This window comes from Python bivittatus, unplaced genomic scaffold (genome assembly GCF_059951505.1).
Source record: "Python bivittatus isolate LINGU-HERP-01145 unplaced genomic scaffold, Pbiv_v1 ctg000080_np1212, whole genome shotgun sequence".
Lineage (NCBI taxonomy): Eukaryota > Metazoa > Chordata > Lepidosauria > Squamata > Pythonidae > Python > Python bivittatus.
Window position 1 is genome coordinate 51,223,063 of NW_028277035.1, and position 22,077 is coordinate 51,245,139.

At 41.2% G+C, this 22,077-nt stretch overlaps 1 long non-coding RNA gene across 1 annotated transcript in view; it reads right to left on the reverse strand.

The window, feature by feature from the left end:
- Positions 1-12,403: 12,403 nt before the first annotated feature.
- LOC148216697 (uncharacterized) overlaps positions 12,404-22,077 on the reverse strand; it is a 61,369-nt gene continuing 51,695 nt past the window's right edge. The window contains exons 2-3 of the long non-coding RNA XR_015795067.1: positions 15,609-15,671; positions 12,404-14,137 (exon numbers count right to left, since the gene is read on the reverse strand). This is a non-coding gene — a long non-coding RNA (uncharacterized LOC148216697). The remainder of the gene's footprint in view (positions 14,138-15,608; positions 15,672-22,077) is intronic.

The following is a 22,077-nucleotide window of genomic DNA, read 5'->3' on the forward strand; positions in this document are numbered from 1 at the left end:
TCCAAGGTGTACTCCCAACTGCAGTGCAACCACACAGTAACAGCAGAGCCACCAGCAGCAGAAACTGAATGGTACTGGGATAACATATGGGAGAAAGAGAAGTGCAACCAGTGCAAAGTGGCACTGAAGCAGGACCTGAAAGCAGACCACAGCAATCTCCCAGAACAGGAACCAGTCACCATCACAGTAGCAGACATCCAACAGTGGTTCAAGAACATGAAGACCTGGATAGTACCTGGCCTGGACATGATCCACACCTACTGGCTAAAGAAACTAACAGCAGTGCATGAATGCCTAGCAGCACAGATGAACCAGCTGCTAGCAGCAGGTCCCCACCCAGACTGGCTAACCCAAGGAAGGATGGTGCTTATCATGAAAGACCCTCACAAGGGAATAGCATCATCCAACTATCAACCAATAACCTGCCTCCCCACAACATGGAAAGTCCTATCAGGCATCATAGCTGCCAAGCTACAAGACCATAAGCACAGCTCAGAAGGGCATTGGGAACAACACCAGAGGCTCAAAATACCAGTTGCTCATAGATAGAGCAGTCACCCAAGACTCAAGGTCTAGGCAGAACAATCTGAGCACAGCCTGGACTGACTACAGGAAAGCCTATGACTCAATGCCACACACATGGATCTGTGAATGCCTGGCACTATACAAAGTCAACAGAACACTAAGTCCTTCCTCAAGAACTCAGTGGGACTGTGGAAAACAACACTGGAAGTCAACTCAAGAAAGTTCACACAAGTGGCCATCAAGTGTGGCATATACCAAGATGATGCACTGTCCCTGCTGCTGTCCTGCATACACTTAAACCCCCTCAGCCAGATAATCACAAGGACTGGATATGGATACAGGTTCAAGGGTAGAATCACCATCAGCCACCTCCTCTACATGATGACACTAAGCTGTATCCTAAGAGTGAATGAGGCATCGACTCACTGATCCACCCGACATGGATCTACAACAAGGACATTGGGATTTCATTTGGACTGGAAAAGTGTGGCCGAAAGAGAGGGAAGGTAGTTAAGACTGATGGGGTGGAACTACCAGTGGGCCACACAGCAGACAAAGGGACCAGCTACAAATACCTTGGTATCCCACAGTCACATGGGAACCATGATGAGGATGCAAGGAAGATAGCAACATCCAAGTACCACCAAAGGATAAGACAGGCCCTGAAGAGCCAGCTCAATGGGAAGAACAAGATCCATGCCATCAACACTTACGCCCTACCAGTCATCAGATATCCTGCCGGCCAAAGGAAGACATGGAGGCTGCCGATCTGAAGACCTGGAAGCTACTCACAATGTATGGTACAGAGGTTTCCACCCCAAGTCCAACACCCAGAGATTGTACACCAGCCTCAAAGAGGGTGGGCAGGGTCTGATGAGTGTCAAAGCCACTGTCCTGGATGAAACCCAGAGCATCCAGGAGTACATCACTAAGATGGCACCCAAAGATGAGCTGCTGAGAGAATGCCTGAGGCAGCAGCAGACATGGAAGGAAGTTCAAGTGGAGGAAGTACCACGGCAAGGCAAGCCCCTGCATGGGATCTACCATTGCCAGATAGTTGAGGTAGCTGACATTGGGAAATTCTATCAGTGGCTGGAAAGGGCTAGACTAAAAGAGAGCACTGGGGCACTGATCATAGCAACACAAGAACAGGCACTAAGCACCAGATCCATAGAATCAGAGGTCTACCACACTAGACAGGACCCAAGGTGCAGACTGTGCAGAGAGGCCTCAAAGACAGTCCAACACATAGTGGCAAGGTGTAAGATGTAGGCAGGAACAGCATACACTGAACAGCACAACCAAGTAGCTGGCATTGGGTACAGGAACATCTGCACAGTATATGGGCTAGACCTTCCCAAATCCAGACGGGAGATTTCACAGAAGGATGTGGAGAATAACAGGGTTAACATCCTGTGGGACTTCCAGATCCAGACAGACAGGCAGGTCCTGGCCAATCAACCAGATATCGTGGTAGTAGGCAAGGACCAGAAGACAGCAGTGGTGATAGTTGACAAGGTGATCAGTGCCAAGTAACAGCAACGTCAGGAAGAAGGAGTATGAGAAGCTAGAGAAGTACCAGGGCCTGAAGGAGGAACTAGAGAGGATGTGGAAAGTAAAGGCCAAAGCGGTCCCAGTGGTGGTAGGAGCATTCAGGGCTGTGACTCCTGAGCTGGGAGAGTGGCTCCAACAGATCCCAGGAACAACATCAGAGCTCTCTGTCCAGGAGAATGCAGTGCTAGGAACAGCTAAGATATTGCACAGAACCCTCAAACTCCCAGGCCTCTGGTAGAGGACCCGAGATTGAGGAAGACACGTACCACCCATAGAGGTGAGAGGGAAATTTTATTTATATATTGTAGATACAGAATTCCAGAGTTTTCTCTTTTCTATGTTGTGTCTGGGTCTCAAAGTCACTTGTGGTCTTTCTTCCACAAATGTAAGCAAGAGCTCACTAAAGTTATTTTACCCAGAGCTATTTTTTAACAATAGAAAAGAAAGAGCAAATATGGCTCTGGTACCAATAGGTTGTGGACCTTAGCCCAGCAATTCAAACAACAGGGAAAAAAAGATGCCAAATCCTCTCTTGTGAAAAATGTTCAGAGTGATGGTTTCAACCATTGTATTCTTTTCTTTCTATATTGGGAGGCCATTTGGAATAAAATTCTTCATCCAGATTATGTGCTTCTTTCCTGTTAGTTATATTGTGTTTCTTTTAATTCTGCTCAGTTTCCTTAGGGAAAGGATAAAAATTGATCTCATGATAAGAGGGACATATAAGAACTTACATCTCTGAATAAATACCCTGTTGAAGAACAAATCACTGATGGTGCTAAATTAGAGTAGAAACACTTTCAAACCGAGGTCTATAGGTACTAAAAGAAGTGTGCACGCACACACGCACACACTAGACATCCATACATCCATTCATATTCCCCCCACACACTCCCACCATAAGATCACTGGGGAGGGGAGAAGTTCATCTTTAATCTCCTCCCAGCAATCCTGCTCCAGATCACCACTTTTCTATTGCCATTAGTGGTAGAAACGCAAGGGTCATTGGGGAGGAGGAAGCTGCATATGTGGCTGACTGTTTTCTTGCAGACTGAGCAACTGGGAGGTGCAGAATATGGGTGAGACTCTTGGAGCTCTGCAGTCTTCCAGTAGAGTGCCTGGGGACCATAGGTTTCCCACTGATCCCTATAACTACTTGCACTTGAGCTAGTCAAGCAATTCCAGGCTCGTGTATTCAAAGAGTCTAGGCATCTATCATTGAGGCAAATCTTGCTTTTCCATTTCTCAGCCCAAACAGGAACTGCATTCACCATCAGTCTCCTATGACTCATACAAAAATATGGTGAACAACCTATCCCAAGTAATACGTTATCACAACAACCAATGTACCCCAGGGAAAGTAACCACGACAAATATTTTGGCAAGTCAGGGACCCTGTGGTTTCATCTAAGGCAAAGGTCAGATCGAGGTCCCAAGGACAGTTTCACAAGATCTCTCCCAGTGACATTTGCCCAGTTCAGTGTAATGCTTGCTCCCAAACAGCAGAATCTCTCTTAATAGAAGCAACTGTGGCTGGCTCAGATAGTCATTTGTTCACTCAACTCTGTCAACGCCATTGCTGACTTGTTACAATCTGAGCTCTTCCAGTTTGTTCTTCCATCTCTTTTCAGACCAGAGTTGCAACAGTTTTCTTCCTTTAAATGCAACTACAGCTACCCACAGTGTGATAGCACCATGGAGGGTTTCTCTGAACTATTTTGCCTTTCATGGAAATTGCAGATCTAATTGTGAAAATATGTGTATGACACACTAGAACAACCGCAGAGCACTGCAGATAGGGCCGCCTTTGGAAGAGTATCTGAAAACTTGGTTGATAATATTGTCCTCTGGCTACTGAGAGCAGCTAGACACCAGGAGCCTGTGAGCTTCATTGGTTTCTAAGTGATACGTTTGGGGAACAAATTCAAAGTCCAGTACCTTTTGAGACCAGACTATCTTTCTCTGTATGAGCCTGTCCTCTCATTAAAATCTTCAGCGGAGACATTCTTACATGTTCTACCAGTATCAAATATGCAGTCAGGACAGCAATGAGGAATGGATGACCATCCAAACTTTTTGTTGAACTCAGACTTATTAACCTAAATGGCCCCTTTTAATTTTATTATTCTCTGAATAAGCAAAATCTGAATCTGGGTTTTAAAAAACTCAATTACATTATTAAATTATTAATATTATTATTATTTCAAATTTATTCTAGCTGCCCACCTCCAGTGGACTCTAGGCAAGGTACAAAACTAAAAAATAATAAAAACAGATAAAACACAGAACCACATAAATAGTCCAGATTAAAATGTTATTAAAAACAACACAAATCAAACAAAACAAGGCCCCCCAAAATACAATAATACGTTAACTGCGGGCCTGGGACCAAGCCAGGTTTTAAGAGCTGTCTGGAACCCTAGGAAAGAGGGCACAGTCCTTATCTCTTGGGGGATGATGTTCCAGAAGGTGGGAGCTGCTACAGAGAAGGTACACTTCCTTGGGCCCACAAGATGGCAATGTTCAACAGAAGGGACCTGAAGTGTACCCACTCTGCCAGAATGTCCTAGGTGGGCAGAAACGATTGGAGACAAAAAGTCCCTCAGATCTCTAGGCCTGATGCCATACAGGACTTTATATGTAATAACCAGCACCTTGAATTGCACTCGGAAGCTGACTGGCAACCAAGGCAATGTGGATAGCAGTGGTGATACATGGGCATATCAAAAGGTGACTGTTACTGCTTGCACCACCACATTTTGAACAAGCTGTAGTTTCTGGGTGGCCTTCAAGGGCAGCCCCATGTAGCGTGCATTGTAATAATCTGGTTCTGAGGTGATTGGGGCACGAGTAGCTGTCTGAAGTTCCTCCTGATCAAGGAAAGGGTGCACAACTGGCATACCAGGTGAACCTGTGCAAAGGCCCTCCTGGCCACGGCTTCCACCTGCTCTCCAGACAGTAGCTGCAAGTCCAGAAAGACCCCAAGTTGTGAACCAATCCTGAATGGGGAAGTGCAGCCCCATCCAAGACCAATAAGGTTAACATTCCCATCCCCAGGGAACCAAACAGCCACAGCCACTCAGTCTTGTCAGGACTGAGCTGAAGCCTGTGCAGCTTGGGGTTGAGTTGTAAAGCTAGTATCATACTGATGATACCAAACCCCAACTGGCAGAAGACCTCATCCAGTGCTTTCATGTGGATGTTGAACAGAAGAGGGGAGACCACTGAGCCCTGAGGCATCCCACACATGAGGGTCATAGACAGCTGGGTCTTTGCATAAAGTGTTCAAAATATGATCATTTGAGCCTGATCATCTGTGCCCCAAGAGAGAACACTGGATTAATTTTTTCTATGATCTGTTTCTTTATTTTCTTGGTTTGTATCTATACTGTATTTTCAGGAGTCTTTTTCAACACTGAAGTTCAAAAGCATCAATACCCTTTCAATCTTTCTTCATAGTCTAACTTCCATTTCTATAGAGTGTCACAAGAAAAACCACAGCCTGAATCATTCTGATTCTTTCTGGCTGTAGATATATCACAGTATCTGAATATATTTTCAAAGGCCTTCATTGCTATCCTACCATGTGCTAGCCTGTAGTATATTTCTTCATTGCTGGTTCCTTTGTAGTTGGTAGTTGATCCTAAAAGTCAGAAGCTATCCACCACTTCAATACCTTCCCTATTAATTCTAAGCCTATTTGCTACACCAATTGTCATTAGTTTGGTCTTCTTTATATTTAATTTTAGTCCCATTTTTTTCACTGTGCTCCTTGACTTTTATTACTAGACCTTGCAGATCATTTGTATTTTCAGTTATCAGAGCAACTTTGTTAGCATAGTTATTGATTTTTTTTTTTCTGTCCAATTTTAAAACCACACTCACCTTCTTATAATCCACCCTCCCTTATTATATATTCAGCATATAGGTTGAATAAATAAGAAGAGACTATACAACCTAATCTTACTCCTTTACCAACCTGGAGCCAGTTGTTTTGCCATGTTCCATCTGGATTGTGGCTTCTTGTCCTGTGTATAGGCTATGCATGAAGACAATGAGATGTTCTAGGATTGCCATTTTCTTAAGGACATTCCACAGCTTGAAATGGTCAACATAACTGTAGGCCTTTCTATAACCAATTAAGCCCATATTGACTTTTTTTTTTTTTTTACTTTCTCAATTATCGCGCCTGTATCAGCAAAATATCTCTTGTTCCTCATTTTTCTTTTGCAAAACCAGCTTGAGCATTTAGCACCTCCCTTTCCATGTAGGTGTCTAATTGTATTGGATGATCCTGAACATTATTTTGCTGGTATGTGAAATTAAGGATCTTATGCTATAGTTTGCATACTTTGTTAAGTTTCCTTTCGTTGGTATTGATATGTAGAATGACCTCTTCTAGTCTGTTGGCCACTATGTCATTCTCCAGATTTACTGGAGAATGACAGTTTGGTTAGATTCTTCTTCTGATGCTTGCCATAATTTTGGAGATATTCCTTCAGTTCCTGTAGCCTTCCAACTTGCTGTTCTAACTCCACCTTCTAGTACTAGAGGTCCTTGTAAATAGGAAATATCTTCTATGTTATCTTGCAAGTTGACATCTTTACTGTACAAAATTTCACTATACTCTTTCCATCTTTCTTTGAAATTCTTTGAATCAGTCACGGTCTGTCCATTGGTTTTATTTAGCATATCAACTTGAAATCGGAACCTCCTTCTGAGTTCAGAGATCACTTGGAAGATTATCATTGCTTTCCCATGTTTCTTTCCATCTTTGATGTTTTACAGTGTTGTAATATTGCTTCTTGCATCTTCTACCAGCTCTCTGAAATTCTTAAGTTTCTTTCTGAGATCTTTGTTTTTCTTCACTTTGGATTGTCTTCTTTTCTTAGCAGTTTCCACCATCCAGTTTGCTTTCTTCTGTTTCTTGGTCTTTGGCAGTGACTTTACACATTCCTCCTTAGCACCTTATTTGATTTCATTCCACAGTTCCTTTGGTTCTCTATTAAGGAGGTTCAGGACTTCAAAGTAATTCCTGATGTTCTTGAGATGTTGGATATATGCTCAAGATCACATTGTGGAAAATGGTTGGTTTTCTTCTTCTTCAGCTGAACTTAGAACTTGCACATGGGCAGTTTATGATCTGTTCCACAGTCAGCACCTGGTCATGGCTTTGATGCTATAATTGAGCTCCTCTACCTTCTTCTACCAATAATAATGTCAGTTTGCTTTCTGTGTGCTTCATCTGGTAATGTCCATGTATATAGGCCTCATTTTGGTTGTTTGAAGACTGTGTTAGCAATGAGGAAATCACTGGACTGGCAGGAACTGATAAGTCTTATTCCTGTTTCATTTCTGTTTCCTATACAGTTCATCTACATTTTCCTCCTTATTATTTTGGGCATTCTGGTCTCCAACCACAAATAGCACATCTTGCTTGCAGATTTTGTTGCTTTTAGATTGGATTGACAATAACATTTGTCTTTTTTTTTCCTTCTGCATCAGTGCTTGGAGCATGAACTTGGATAACTGTTATATTAAAGTATTGTACATGTAGTCTAATTGTTATTATTTGATCATTTGCTGCATTGTACCCAAGTAATGTTGTTATATCCTTCCTGACTATGAAAACAACACCGTTCCTTCTTTGTTATTTGTGTCTTAAGTAGTAAACAGTATGATCTTCTGACAGAAAGTGTCCAATTCCAATGTCAATTTGCTGATACCTAGGCTGTTGAGCTTTCCCACGTTCATGCTTCTTATGTTCCATGTTCCTGCTGTGATTCTGTCTTTGCAGCTTCAGATATTTTTTCCTACATGGCAACATCAGCAACCAGATATCCCCAAGGTTTTAATGTGGCCACATCATAAACACCATTAGTACTCTAAAAGGTCCTCAGTTCTTCTACAATAGCTTGTTGAATGTCAACCAACCTGAAGAGCTATCATCCAGCATTTTATTATCAGTTATTTTATCTTTTTTATCCATGTAGATTTGTTGATGAAATACAGGAGCGGTTTACCATTGCCTTCTCTGTCATACTTATGAAATGATGTCTTTGCCATTGTCACTAAAATTATCATCTGCCTTCAGCATCTTCCTATATTGCTATTGCCTTATATAAGTGCCTGCTTACTTTTGCTGGGCAGCTGGGATGAACTTCACACCTTGGATGGCCCTACTGGGAGTATATGCTCTTAATGCACCCTGCCAGCATTCATTGCTTATCAGGCAGAAACCTGTCCCACCATGGTGAGACAGCATGGCAGGACTTGAAGGGTGGTGGTGGTGGTTCGGACAGCAGGCTAAAACAATGGCAACGTTCTCCCAAACATTTAATTCTAGTCTAGTATGTTGTGGGTACTACCAGAAAATGTTTACTTCTGAGTAAATAATATAGAAGGATCTTAATCTTGGAGGCTGCCACTACTAGCTAAGAGCATAATATGAAATCTATGAATTGCCACTGATTTAACTCAGCTATCATCTGATGGTGGAAACCAGTGGTTCAGCAGCATCGAAGGACTATGGTCTGAAGGCAATCTGTTTATAATTAGTGGTGCCTCTTTATGATTATTTACTGCCTAGACAGACTGGAGGGAAGAAGCTTCTATCAGGAGTCCCTTTTAAAATGTATTCATGGTGGTTCACACACTGAAATAAGACCCTTTGATCTCTCTGGAGGTGTGGGGCAACTTTTATCACTAAACTCTTAGGGCTGTTACTGCCAAAGACAATGTAATAACTTTTCTTTGGAGCTCAAACTTAATTTTCTGTGCAGACCAGAGACAGCACAAGCCAAGTTTTAAAATAACAGTGATAATGAACCGTGCAAGTGCAGTAATGAAGATGTGAGTTTAATAGAAGCAGGGACTGTGTGCCTGTTTTGCTCAAAATGGCATATTCGACTGGCACATAATCAGTATCTAATTGTGAAATGTCTTCTTTCAATTTCTCTGCTCTTGGGGCGTCAGAGTGATAGGTAGGAAAAAGAATTCATCGTTTCTTCTCTCCTGGAAATACTTTGCAGTCACCCATGCCATCTTTGTTGTTGTCATTAAGTCGTGTCCGACTCTTCGTGACCCCATGAACCATATCACACCAGGCCTTCCTGTCCTTCACTGCCTCCCTGAGTTTGCTCAGTTTCAAGCTCATTGCTTCAGTGATGCTATCCAACCATCTCATCCTCTGCCATCCCCTTCTCCTTTTGCCTTCAATCTTTCCCAGCATCAGGGTCTTTTCCAAGGAGTCCTCTCTTCACATTAGGTGACCAAAGTATCTGAGCTTGAGCTTCATTATCAATGCCATCTACACAAGTCTATATTGATTGGTTCACTTAATGCTCAACCAACATATTGTTAGTAGGTGTCAGCCAGTTTGTCAAAGGAAACCAAATGTTTCCCTTTCCCATCCACACCTTCAAGACAATCTGTCAGTCTTTGGTGAATCCTTGATTTAAGTTTTATGTTTCTCCCTCAGAGAACCCAAAAGAGTGACACACAGTGTCCCCCACTACAAGGTGGTTCTGGCTGATGGAACAAAGCTTTCCTTTTCAGCTGTCTGGCCTGAGAAAGGTACGCTGGCCTAAGGGAGGGTATTGGCTGAGAATGGGCCAACTGTGACAAGGAGGAAAATCTCATATGCCATCAGAAGTCTCAACATTCAAAGAATGAATACATAGGAATTCATACAATACATGTTAAATTTTAAAATATTGTTACAATCACTCAAAAACTTTTAAACAAAGACATAAAATGGAGAAAATGTGACTGCTTGAAAGAGTTGTAAACAGATGCTAATCTATACTCCTAAACACTCCAAAGCAGCTTTTTACAAACAAATCTGAAATGCTCTAGTTCACATATCCAAGAGATTGTGTGCTAAAATACCAGTCCTATATTTAAATCCCCTCTTTTCCTAAAAACATCTAGTATAAAACTCTTTGGCCACTTCTGCACAACATGCTAATATAGAGATTAGCTGGTCTTACCATGTCATCAATGCCAGATCATTGGGACAACTTACAGTCTGTCACCATGGCTTATTACTAGCATATCTTAATCACTGTTCAACATGATGTCCAAACCCAGACTAATGGCTAATTTAGAGCTGAGCAGCCATAGGTTGTCTAAGAAAACCAGGCCATTCCAAAGAGAAGTAGCTTCAAGTAGTAGCTATCCTCTCCTATTCCTCACACTTTGTCTTTGATTTGGCCACCGTAGACTTTTTTTTTTGTTGATTACAAACAGTAATGATTAAAATAAAAAAACACAGGAAGAGCCAGACTAGTACAAAGGTGGTTGGGATATCTGACTTCAGCAGCAGAGAATGCAAGAATTACTGCCTGGGTAGTTAACTTGATCCCCTTGGGATGACTGTCTGTTTAGTCCATGATTAATAGTAAGTATAATTTAGCAAGTCACGAATTTGATCATGATGTCACATCAACATCTTGTAAATAGTCCTCCCTTCCCACTGAAGCACTAGCCAATGAAGGAGTGAAAAGGTTATTCAGAGCTCTGATTCCATATCAAATCATTCAGTTTACCACAAGCTGGAGCAGAGAAGAGATGAGGTCAAACTGCTGCTTTCTACAGAATCTGCAAAACATCTGTGGAGTGCTTGGGGTTCTCTGAGCTTGGTTCTTTTCTTGCAATGTTATCTAAGGAAGAAGAGGAGGAGGGACTCTTGTGCAAACAAACCTTGAGTTTTCCCTGATTTTCTGTTGGGGCAAAAAATGTACTTTTCTCCTTTTACAATAACCACTTCCCCTCTCTTCAGCTTTTCTCTTCTGTTGGGAATTGACCCTCAGACCTTCACTTCTTTGTGTGTTCTATGGCATATTTATACACTGTTCACATTGATAATTCCTTCAGATCCTTCCTGACTTGAATGGTGGGTTAACTGCCATTTTCCCATGGATATCAGTGTCATCACTTTAGAGTAATTTGAGAATATGGATGGAAGAGAGAGTACAATTCTTGTACAATTTTAAATTAAGGAAAGTAGATCACAGAACCATAATTTTAAAACATTTTTCACTCACCTTCAGACTACTACTTCTTCTTCTTCTTCTTCTTCTTCTTCTTCTTCTTCTTCTTCTTCTTCTTCTTCTTCTTCTTCTTCTTCTTCTTCTTCTTCTTCTTCTTCTTCTTCTTCTTCCTGACAAGTCTTATATTCAAAACATGGAAAACCTTCAAACAACCCAACTGGGTAGTGCCTGATCTGTGCAACGCTTGGTGAGGGCTGTTTCATGATCCAGCAAGCTTCAGAAGTTGCTTGTTTTCAGCTACAATAAAACTACGAACTGGAAAATTATTTATGTGCTTGAGGTGAGTGTACTTGTTCAATAAGTCAGGAAACTATACACACATACACATACATAGATACAGATACATATAAATGTATATATTTAAAATCTGATGGGGATTCAAATCATTGACTATAAACTATAGAGGTACCTAGTGACTAAAGAAGATTTATTTGTGACCCTGACTTTACAATAATCTTCTCCAACTATCCTGAGATTACAACTTCCAGATTTCCCATGCCTGCAAATAGTAGATGCAATTTTGTGATGAGTATAACATACAGTGAGAAAGTCAAATTGCATTTCCTTGTACAACACTATGCTTCTGATGAAATTTTCCTGTAGCTACCTATACCTGTAATATCTTCTTATCATCATTATGCAATATACTTGCAAGTCTAATGTCTAATTGGGTCCTAAATCAGCAAAATGGAATAAATAGAATGACCCTGTGGACATCCATGTGGAGGTTAAAAGAGTCAAGAGTGATCCCACACTTTTTTTTTAAAATTTGTGTCACACATCAACAGACATAAAAAGGGATGGGGCTTTGATTATGTGGTTACAGCTGCTGTATTTTGACTTTTTGAGCCCACCTTGGATGCCCCAGGATGACTCCCTAAATCAATAACCTGAGTGGGATACAAATGTAACAGAAATGCACTATGTTTTAGTTAAGTGCTTCTTTCCTAACCTAGGCAAGACAGTGGATGCTTTTCATTTTTCTTTTTTTACCCAGAAACAATATCCATGCTGGAAGAGAAATGGTCTCCATGTCATATATGCAACACAGCTCCCCACCAGCTAATGCTAATACATGAAAAAGGCTATGCAGCACTTACACTGTTTTTATCAAAGATAGCAGCTCCATTGAAAATAGAAAAAAACTGTTACTTTTAGCACCAGTAGGCAAATGAATCAAACACCTACATTTGAAGGACAGCTGTAGAATAGCCAGCATAAAATTGAGGGACTGTGCAGAATGTTAAAATCAAATTACCAGTTTATTTATTTGTAATAACAAATTAGTATGCTGCCTATTTGCTGGACTCTGGACAATATTAAATATTACAATAATGGAAATAAAAATACAAACATCAGAAAAAGTGTATCTTCCTCTACTACTGTCAACCACTGAGGACCATCCATTCCAAAGCCCTATGAAAAAGGAGTGCTGACAAAAGGGTGGGGCTATCCTGATCTCAGGTGGAGAGGAACCCACGGTGAGGGCTGCTACTGAGAAAGCCATCTTACAGGTTCCTGCTATCTTGATCTCTTGAAGGGTGGGTACCTGCAGACCACCCTGAGTGGACAATTCCACCTGGAATAGACAGACCTGAAGGTAAAAATAGTCTAAGCCATAAAGAACTTTGTAAGTGATCAAAAGCACCTTGAACTGGGCCTGGAAGTTGACTGGCAACCAATGCAGCTCCTGCAAAATAGACATTAGTTTATCAAAATGGCTAGTACTAGTTATTATGTAGGCAGCTGTGTTCTGTGCCACCTGCAGCTTCTGGGTCATCTTCAAGGACAGTCCCATGTAGAGAAAATTATAGCAGTTTAACTATGAAATGACAAGGGCATGAGCCACTGTTTTCTGTACCTTCTGATCCAGGAAAGATTACAAATGGCAGACCAGTCAAAGCTGGGCAAAAGGTCTTCTGGCCATAGCCTCCACCTCCTGCTCTAGCAGGAGTGGTGAATCCAGGAAAAAACCCAAATTGTATAACTACCCTTTCAAGGTCAGGGTCACCTCATCAAGAACAATAGGTGGAACATCCATTGATCCAGGAGGCTACTATACTAACAGTAACTCTGCTTTGTTGGGATTCAGTCTAAATCTTTTCCACCCTATCCAGTCCTTCATGGTTCCAGGCTTCAGGTCAAAAGTTTCACTATGTCTCCCACTCAGCCTGGGCTAGAGATGTGCATATAGATGACACTTAACTTCAAATCACCAGAGAAACTTTCCCTAATAGTTTCATATAGAGATTAAACAGAATGGGGGAGAAGATCTAGACCTAGGGCACCCCATACTAGAGTGCTCAAGGGCTCTCTCTCCCCTCCCCAGGTAATACTAGTTGGAACCATCCACTCAGGAAAGAGAATAACTACTGTACAATCCCCAACCATGACAGGCAGCCCCAAATGGCACCATGGTTGATAGTATCAAATGCCTCCAACAGATCTAACTGGAGAAGGAGGGTCCTGCCATGGGCCATCCACAAATATGATCAATGCAGTTTATGTTCCATGCCCAGCTGGAATCCCAATGAAGAGGGATAATCAGTTTCTTCCAGGGTTCTCTGAAGTTGTAGTCCAACCACCTGCTCTACAACTTTACCTAAAAATTGTAGGTTGGAGACTGATTAGTACTTGTCTAAGACAGCCGTATCAAGTAATGGCTTCTTAAAAAGGCAGCACACTTTAACTTCCTTCAAGGCTAGCATCATCATCATCCCCTCTCTCAAGGACACATTCATCTCTTATTGTGCCCACATGATTCAGCCAGGAGGGGCATTGATCTAAATTCCAGGCTTGAAAGAGTCCCAGATGCCTTCAGAAGACATTGCCTCCATCATCTCATGACAACATGTCCATCTTCTAGCATCCAACTCAAAGTGAATATGAGCAATTTCGTCTACAAAATGGTTGGTAAATGTCCACAATGTCCAGCAGGAAGATCTTCCAGACCTGAATCTCCAAAAGGGAGTAAGTCACCCTAAATAACATTGCCAGTGACAATTCTGCAGAAGAAATAATTGTAGAGAAATATTTATAGTAGATTAATTTATGGTAAATTAATTCTGGAAACGTTCAGTCTAATCCAGCTTTCCCTGACCTTATGTACCTTCAAGATGCATTGAGATTGCTGTTTAAATCAATCAGCAACCATTATCTTGATCTTTAGGAACTCTTTAATCATTAGTAACCATAGACCAGCAATTGGGTTTGCACAACACACTGAATGACAAACTGATCAGCCATATTTTAGCCTAATAGTATAAATTCAACCCATGTGGTTAGCCTATGGTTTAGTGTGATGCATAACTCAGAAATTTGCTTAACTGAAAAAAAAACCACAGTTAAGTTTTATTGTAAAATGCTGTAGGATTTTTAAAATAAGAAGCAGTATACAAATATTTTTTTAAAAAAATAAAACAGTAGCTAAGTGTGCCAGCAGAATATAACCACTCACTGATTAGCTAAACTTTTGAGAATTAATCAGAGTCAGGAAGAATTTTAAAAAGTTCCTTTATGACTATCAAGAGAGATCACTTTTTGGACTTTCAATAGAATGTACACCAGGATTCCTCAACCTTGGCGACTTGAAGATGTGTGGACTTCAACTCCCAGAATTCCCCAGCCAGCCATGCTAGCTGGAGAATTCTGGGAGTTGAAGTCCACACATCTTCATGTCGCCAAGGTTGAGGAACCCTGATGTATACAACCACTACACTGGAGTGATTACTGCCTATCTTTTTTTTCTCCCTCTTTGTGGCCCTGAATGTAGGTAACATATACATATGTGAACCATTCTGTAGTTTCAAAACTCCTCATATCTTCTGCCTCTCTCGCTCTCCTTTGTTGTTTTTTCTACCTCTTACTTTCTATTCCCCAATTTGCAGTGGCATCTAAAAAATCAAGAGGTTGCCTGTAACCATGCAATTAAAGCCCCGCTCTTATCTCATGTGTGCCATAGGCATGATGCACACAAAAAAGCAGGGCTTTGATTGAATGATCACCCCCCCAATACCTTATTAGTTTGTATTTTTCCATGGTTGAACTGACATTCATTTCCAACCCCAAATTATGCATAGCCATTTCAAGTCATTAGAAAAAAGCAAATATTTCTACAAGTACAAAACAGTGAAAAGCACAGTCTGTTTTCAACTCATCATTGTGGAATCACCAGCAATGCAAACTGCTCTAATTATCAGGTGAAAAGTTTAGAAGAGGAGCACAAATGTACACTCCCCAAGATAGGAACTGGCCTATTGTCTTATGAAACTCAATAAAGTCCCATATGAATGGCCACTGTTATATAACCACAAAATAATTCTGCATTTAAGTTATCACATCTTTTCAAGAGAATTCTTCAGCTGCTATCATCCACTTCCTGTTTTCTCTTCAAACCAAAAGCTCACCTGCATTTTTGCTATGATTTAGTGCATGAGCACAAGTTCTCTTCCTTGCTTAACCAAGTCAAATGCCTACCTTTGGTCTTTTGCCATCTCTTGCCATCTTTCCATCGTCTTCAGCAGGCTTATGTGTCTGCAGCTGTGAAAACAACGTTAAGCTGCACTTTACCCCAACCAAGAAGCAACAACAAGAAGAAAAACCCACATCTGTAAATCTGTCCCTTAGGAGTGCGGATGGGGAAGGAAACTTGCCAGTAGAGAAAGCAGGGAAGCAAATGCCGAGCACGTTGTTAGGATCTGATTGCAGTGGGCCTAGTCTAGCAGCAGGAGAGCAAACCTTACTATGTAATTGGCAACTGTTCCTTCGCTTTCCAAAGGTGGAACTCGTGAAAGGTTGTCTTTTCTTTGGCTTCAGATTTAAAGAGACAATATCTGACTTTGCCATTTATAAAAAGAATGGGAAACCGAACCACCTGCCAAGGACAGCAGGAGCTTGATGAATCGCAAAGCACCCTGGCCACTGTGGCATTATTCTTGAAGCGCTCTGCTTGTGATGCTAGGGAGTAATCTGGGGATTGGCATGAAGTGAATACGTTCTGTTTGAAGATAAGCACGGACACCTGAAGGCGTCCTACTCCATGCAGAGCGGGCAAACGGTGACCATTTTGGCACTCGGAAGCTCTGAAAGTGCACTTCTATTGAAAAGCTTTGCACTCAAACGCTTGGAGACAATAATGGCACCCAGGGACACAGCTGTCCCCCCTTGTAAGTGGCAGAAAGGCCAGCCTGGCTTCCTTGAATCAGAAACATCCCAGGGACAGAACGTGCATGCTGGGCGGGCAGGCCCTGAAAGGGCCAGGGAGCAGAGCGGAGGTCAGAAGCAGGAGCCCACTCCCCACTGTTCCAGCAATGGAACAAGGAGCCCAGCCCAACAGCAGGAAGAAGGAAGACATACAGGACATAAAAATAGGCTCGTTCATTGGCACAACTAGAGCAAAGGGGACAATGCACAAAAAACCTGCTTCTCAGAATTGTTTTCTGTTTCATTAGGTTCTTTTAAAGCTGCTTGTAGGAGCCAGTTTAAGTTGAAAACATCAGTGGGATTGAAAGAACTCCAGATTATCCCCTAACCTTCTCCCTACCCTGACTTCCTGGTTGCCATACATTATTTCCTGTCTTTATTTTTTTTTTTTAAATAGTCATTAATGTAAAGATGTCATTCAATCATGGTTTTGATATTCATTGCTTCATTGCACTGTGAACCACCTGGAGGTGAAACAGCATAAACGCTTCTAATACATCATTCAGTAGAACCTATCACCAAATGTTGCCACGTGGATAGAACTGCCATCTGACCCAGACATCTGAGCAGAGTCCAGATTGGGTTCTTTTCACTTGGCCCCTGTTTTACCTCACATCTCCCCCATTGCATTACACACACAAGAGATGAAGGTGTGAGAGAAACAGCAGCAGAGAGGGGAGCACAAGAGCAAATATGAGGGCACTCCCTATATTTCAGCATGAAGGAGCAGGAGGAGGAATATAACCGCCCCAGAATTGTTGGGTGGTATACAAATGTTAATAATAATAATAACAACAACAACAACAACAACAACAGCAACAACAATCAGCATAATGCTCCCAATGTTATAGTCACACACCAGCACACCAACAAGGTGAGTAAAAAAGAGTAGCACCCTGACTCCTAACCTGTGGGGAGAAAATAAATAGGAGTGAAGGACAAGGAGGAAGAGCAGGTTCCCTGGTTCCTTTAATATGAGAAGACCAAGTTGATGAAGGAACTCAGCAGGAAGGGTGGAATAATATAGCACTTTCTATTTTGGAACTATGAATTGTCCTTTATAAAGCTCTGATGTAAATCTGTTAAATTTTATCCAAGCTGACCAATGTTCCATTTCCCAAAGCAGAACTTTATTGGGTTACACAATGGCTAGAGGTCCTTGTTGCTCCACTGGAATTATCTGAGGAAACAATTGAACCCTCTGACTCTGAGACAAACAGGTTTGGAAGGACCCGAATGTGCGGCCTGTTTTGCTTCCCCTCCCACAACATGCGTGCTGAAACTGTTTTTAATACTAAACTAATTAATAGTTTAATAATAACTAACATTGCAAGATCATTGGAAATCTCTGATACAATTGCCTCATGAGGAAACAGAAGGTCAAAAGATTGCCTCTAGAACTTCTTGCTGATCAGAGAAGCCTTAGTGTGACTGAGTCACCTGTACTTCTAGTTCTTTGTGCAAAGTGTTATGACATTTGTGGCATGGTCTGGGTGAAGGTTGCCTAGTATACCTAATGGCACTTGTGCTTTTTGCAGCCGGTACATGTCCACAGGTACAAGAGGAGCAAGAGAGTAATAAGTGCAGAGTAAGTCACTAGCTGATCTGGAAACTCACGATTCTCTGCTCCCACAAATGAACTGAATAGCAGAAGACTCTCTTTCCTGAGGGATTACCATCCAGGAAGAGAGATCTCTTAGCAACATTCTGTGAGTACAGGTAGCAGAGATGAGCTTCCAGATTGGTCCCCTTGCTTATTCAAGAAAGGTCACAGAGAACATGAATGAGATCCAAAAACCTGTTTGTTTGTTATGCACTGTTCTCAGAAGCTGATGACTGCCAGCTACAGAACTGTGTTGCTCTAATGTAGCATGTTTTGTGTGGGTCTTAAGTCATCCCAGTCTGAGTAGTTTTGGAGCCTGTGGTTTTTCTCCTGTTGAATTCCAGTCATGTAACATGGGAGTGTGGGAAAACCTAATCCTTGACTTTACTTTCTTTTATGGTTCTGGCTAGAGATCATATACATCTCTGATCCATGCATTTCTGCTTTTCCCATATAAACTTGTTCAAACAGCAATCATCTGTTTTTCACTGGGGTTCTGTTTTCAAATATACTAATTTGAAAGTAAATTCCCTAGATCTCATTAGCATTTATTTTCAAGTGAAAATGCTGGGGATCGCAGCTTTTCTTCTCCGCTTCTGGCCAAACATTCCTTGGCTACTCATCTTCTATCAATTAAATACAAGTCCTTCTGTTTCTAAGCTATAATCTATTTCTCCCTTTCACTTTATGCATAAAAGCAATTGTTTATTGCTGACCATTTCTTCACAATGTTTGTGATCATTCCATCCGCTACTGCAGTGTTGGTAACTGTTACTGAAGTGGACAACAAACATTTTAAGGACACTTCCATATTGGATTTTTGCACCTCTCCAGAATCTGCTCAGGTTTTCTGCATTTTTACCTTGTTATTGTGTTCAGCAGATGAGCAGATTTATTTCTGTGTCAGTTGCAGTTTATGCTAAATCACAATACACAAAAGCTTGTGGACTGTTTCCCCCCACCCCACTTCAATGATAGGCACTCATGCCTCTTCCTGCTTCCCTGTTCCTGAACTTCAGCTGATGGTCCGTAAAGAGGAAGGAGGTCTTGATGGCTTCACAGTTCCCCTTTCGCAGCCACTGCTCAATCTTTTTCTTTTTCTTCTACTTTTTTTGCATGTAACCAAACAAATGCCCAGCTGCTTCTACTTTATAAAGCAGCAAGGCTCGATTGAGCTGTTTTGACTGTTTGCTGATCCTTGTCACTTTTCCCACATGCATTGTGGCCCAGGCAAAGGGAACTGGCTGGAATTGACAAGTACTTGGTCTGTTTCCCCCTTCTCTTGGCAGGAAAGGAGAGGCTAGAGGTTTGTTGTTTTGTTCCAGGGCATGTCTGCTGGACGATGTGTTCTAACTATTTCCTTTCTTTCTCTTCCATGCATATGGGGGAATGCGAGGATTTTGGCTTTTTCATCATCCATCTCCACAAGCAATTTCAGCATCCTGTTCCTATCTTTAGGCATTGTTTAGAATGCCTCTCCCCCTCTTTTCTACTTCAGTCACTGTAGCAACATGCAACCATAGTTACAGATCGTGGGGGGAAAGGCGGCCTTGCAAAACAGCTAGCATGCTGTCGTTTCACCATCACAGCTAAAAAGTTCTTAAATACAAAATCCAAATGGGGACTTAGTGCCTTCATAGCAATCTCTTAATAGCAACAGCTCCAATTCGAGGGGAACCATATAAATTCACACAATATGTTCTGAAACATAGATGGGGTGGGGCGGAGTTGCAATTCATTTTATTTCCTTTTTGTTTTGGAGCAACAGTGAGGGGAGCCTTGTTGCTCCAAAATCTATAATAGCTTGTTTGCTGACTGAATGATTTTAGATTAGATTAGATTTTTTTTAATCCCGCCTTTATTATTTTTATCAATAACTCAAAGCAGCAAACATACCTTATACTCCTCTGATTTGTTCAATGTGTTCTCTGCCTGTTCTCTGCATTTTGAGGACCCCAGAAAAGAATTACAGTTGCTTTAAACTGGCCAGTGAGGGTTTGGGAATTGGAAATGGTGTGATGTCAGAGTAACCTTAGTTTTCTATACTATTTCAATAATTAAGTCTCCAAAATTTATTTAGCTAAGATTCTATAATTGCAAGTTTTTAAGTGGGTTAAGCAAGTCCTTATCAACTATAGTACATATTTCTAAGCTAAGGCTGAAGCATCTATGGAAATGGCTTTTCCCAGGTCATATGAGGCTGACCTTCATTTTTTCTAGAGACTCTGTCTGTAGCTCTATCAATTGGCAAAGCCCATTGAGTATATTGTCTGCTGGTGGAGATGTATCAGATATCTTCCATCATTCAGTTTCATCATTAGGGTTCATAATGTCACTTTTTCAGTTCTTTGTTGTTTTTATTCTCTTAAGCAAATCTCATAAGAATAGTTAGATCATGTCAGAGACCATCATAGTCCAGCACTGTGTTTCTCATTATGGCCAAGCAGATGCCTCTGGAGTGCTCACAAGTAGAAGATAAAGACAGACCATTCTCCCATCATCATTCCCTTGCAACTGTTATTTGGAGGCCTGCTGCCCTCAACCCAAAGGTAACATTGAATCTTCAAGATCAATAGCCCTTGATAGTCCTGTCCTCCATGAATTTATCCAGTCACTTTTATTTGGAAATGCTCTGAAGTTATATAAACTTTCTCCAAAAATCAGTAAGATCTTATTTCATCTCTATTATGTTATTCTTGTATTTAACATAAGATTTATATCTCAATTTTCCACTGCAGAAACTCCAAGGTATTTTATCAGTTAAACTTCTGACTCAGATATCAGATTGGATATCAAAATTCAGGATCTCAACACATTTATGCAGATTCATGATATCTGTAATAGCAGGGAATGATGTTGACATGCTTCTTTGTATTTGTCACATTATTATGTTCCATTTGTTTTTCAGACAATATGCAAATTATCTATGATGCAATGTTTCCATTAGTTCAGGTTTCTTGTGATTCAGGTCAAAATCTAAGCCAATTATGTTTCCCCTAACTTAGATCTGTGCACTACTTGACCTCTAAAGTATACTGCAGGGCATTCACCATTTACTGTAAATACCAGATGCTTATCAGCTTCCTTGTTTTTACATCGCAGTCAGGCAGTAGTTATACATTTATTGCAACCTGAGGGGGTTGCATTCACAACCTGGGTGATTCACAACCTGGTGGGCATCCATTCCGCTAGAGCATTTAGCTGGCCTTTCTGCACTCCAAGCCACATTGTCAGGACTCCGTCAGGCAAGGGCATGCAGGAGTTAGCATCACTAGAACATACTGGAGTTCCCAGTGTCCCAGAGTTGGAAAACAGGAGGTGGAAAAAAGACAACATTATTTGTCAATAAAGTAATTTATATATATTTATATAAATATAAAAGATGCAGACACATTTCAAACTTTTTGATATTTCCATTTTGATAATTACTTTCTCTCTTTTTATAATGGTTGTTTTCTCTTTCTTTGCTGTTTTCTTAATTGTGGCATGCTGCCCAGAGTCGCTTTGTGTGAGATGGGCGGCTATATAAATGTGATAAACAAACAAACAAACAAACAAAAACACTGCATCTTGGAAAGGCAAGGGCAGCTAGGAGGAGAGGTGACAGGAAAGGGGTGTGTAAGTCCTAGCACACTGACCAAAATAGCTCATCTCTGGAGCAGAAACTGTTTGAAGGTTTTGGCCACCCAGACGCAAAGGTACTCATTCTTATTTCTTTGGATTTTGCAAAGGCAAAACATAATAAGTAAATGAAATAATTTAAAAGAAGAAGGAAACCTGGCAACTTGCTTACCTGTCAACTGATACAATAAGGAACTTTGAAAGCAGCTGACAGATCTGTTTACTGTAAGAGAAAATCTATCTGGTAATCATTCGGCTTTGTCCTACCAGTGGGGCTTTCTTGTAGCTTGTTAATCTGCACACATGTAATAGAGATCAAAAGAAACTGAAAGGCTAGGCAGACACATGACACTGTTCACTACAAAGAAAGACTTCAAGTCAGACTGTGGCCAAATCCTAATTATTTTGGAGAAACATGAACCAAGATAAAATATCAAAGGAATTATAATAATGTTTCCAGCCAATGCAATTATGCTGCATTGGTTGGCTGCACCACAAGGTATCTACAATGACAAAAGT